The 2,384-nt window shown below is 38.8% G+C and overlaps 1 protein-coding gene across 4 annotated transcripts in view; it reads right to left on the reverse strand.

Annotated features, from left to right (window-relative positions):
* impdh1b (IMP (inosine 5'-monophosphate) dehydrogenase 1b) overlaps positions 1-2,384 on the reverse strand; it is a 23,270-nt gene that overhangs the window by 19,611 nt on the left and 1,275 nt on the right. The gene's annotated exons all lie outside the window — the stretch shown is intronic.

The raw sequence follows: 2,384 nt of genomic DNA on the forward strand, positions 1-2,384 counted from the left end.
GTATAAATAAGTATTTATATTTGTGTATAAGCGGCTTAGATTGTCAAAAAGCCTGTGTTTTTAGGGTTATTAACAAAGTTTGTGTACTCAGACCAGTAATATTTGGGGTCACAAGTTTTTGCCATGAATATTTTGTGGGTCAGCAGACAAAAAGTTTGGGAACCACTGCTCTAACAAATCACATGAGCTCCTGCATTATTGAATGAGGTTGCAAGTAATGCAATTTACAAGGCTCTATGTTTTAACTATAAAAGGATCTTAGTTAAAACCTCTGATGCATGTGCTGCTGTAGGGAATGCTCGGTGGTTATTTGCTGATGCATTACAAGATGATCTAAAAGTAGACAAACCGGCATCATGAACAAGTGSATCCTTGTGCGTGTGTGCTTGACTTAAACGCCGTGAAGGAGGAAATTACTGCAGTTAATTATCTGGGTTGGCAGTTGACTTGGGACAAAATTTGMMAACACAAATGAGTCCACTGATTGAAAAATCACAAGTGTCATGAGTTAAGTTAAGATCCATTACCATCCTTTAAGAAGAATTCTGGTCACATGTAAACGATCCGAACTGGATTAGATGTAGTAAAGTCAGCACCAGGCCTGTTTTATTCACATGGAAGTCTGAAGCCAATGCACAACTGAGATTTTTGTTCAAAATCAAAATAAAATTACATAAATTCACACGTGGACAAATGTGCTGCGTAATTTTAGGTTAGTGTTGCTGGATATCTGCCAAGGTGACTCAGGGGTGGGTGTGGTGGTCTTACCCACTTTGTGTCTGTGATGTCAAATGTGGGTCACCACATATATGGGTCAGTGATTCCTTTATGCACTGCGAGCACGCCATTCTGCCTTGTTTATCCTCCCCGCGCCGTGCACCACACCACGTGCACGGAGGGTTAAAAATAACACCTGCCAGCTAAAGACAGGATATTGTGCGGTGCAGTCTTTAAAATGCTACAACGTGGGGCGCAACAGACAAAGCAAAGGATATGCAAACTGATCCGGTGTGTGGCTGCCATGCAGTTATATAATATAGTGATATTTAACTCTATGATGGTTGCACATATATGAACTGATGAGACAATAAGGAGTTGCCTTGATGAAAGTCGATTCGGCATTTACTTGTTTTGCTAGCTTTTTATTTTTGTATGTTTGTTGTACTTCTTCATACTTCATGCTATTTTACCTGTTTATGCACCACATGWGCACATTTTTATGTTTAACGTTGAACAAGTTACACATCAAAGTGTTTTCTCAGGCAACTTTTAGTTTTTTAGATAGAATTTTCTTTTTAGCTTGCAGGCACTCACATTTCTTTACTTTAACGTTTTGGCTACCCTTTGCTACGTTATGATTTTAGCTGCTATTGGGCTACATTTAGCTTTTTCAACAGTTGTATTTGTAGTTTTTCATAACCCTTTTACTACTTTTAGCTTTTAGTTAGTCTTTTGCTGCTTTAGCTTTTGGYTACTATACTTCTGCTGCTATTAGCAAGCATTTAGCTATAGTGGTCTTTTAATTAGCTTTTTTTTCTGCTAGTGTTTTGCTATTTTTAGCTTTTACATTGATTTTAACTTTTTTAAGTTTTAGATATTATTTTTCATTTTTTTTAAATACTGTTCTAATTTTCTAATCCTGTGATGGACTTGTGACMTGTCCAGGGTGTACCCCGCCCCTCGCACTGTGACTGCTGGATATGGGCACCAGTGACCCCCCGTGACCCTGAAAGGAAGAAACGGTATAGATCAGAGGAGCCCAAAGTGGGGCCCTCGGGCCAAATTTGGCCCACCAAGCCATTTGATTTGGCCCACCAACAGTTGTCAAAGTTACAATGTTGTAACTTGTTATCCTATGTAGAAACAGTGTTTCCATTGGTCAAATGACTATATAAAGAGGCTGAAGTGAAGGTAGTTTTCATTCATGGTGCTGACTTTATCTTTGATTTATTAGGATTAAACGTGAAACATGAAATGACAAGAAATATTTAGATCAGATTTAACCCCACATGTAGATTTGCACACTTTATAAGGCCACAAAAACTCATATTTTATCAATTTATAAAACGTCCCATGAGCCTTTGCTACTTGAGCGTATGGCAGACTTTCTCCAAGTGCACAGACTAAAACATAAGAGGGCCATTGCACAGCTTAATGGTTAAAAATAAAGGACTTTACTTAAAAAGTATTTGTATTTCATGTATTATATTACTGCATTTGGCCCGCAGCTCTGGATAGATTTTCATTTTGGCCCCCTCGGGGAAAATGTTTGGCCACCCCTGGAATAGATAAAGGATGGATGGATGGATGGATGGATGGATGGATGGATGGATGGATGGATGGATGGATGGATGGATGGATGGATGGATGGATGGATGGATGGA

The sequence above is a fragment of the Austrofundulus limnaeus genome, unplaced genomic scaffold, assembly GCF_001266775.1.
Source record: "Austrofundulus limnaeus strain Quisiro unplaced genomic scaffold, Austrofundulus_limnaeus-1.0 Scaffold22, whole genome shotgun sequence".
NCBI lineage: Eukaryota > Metazoa > Chordata > Actinopteri > Cyprinodontiformes > Rivulidae > Austrofundulus > Austrofundulus limnaeus.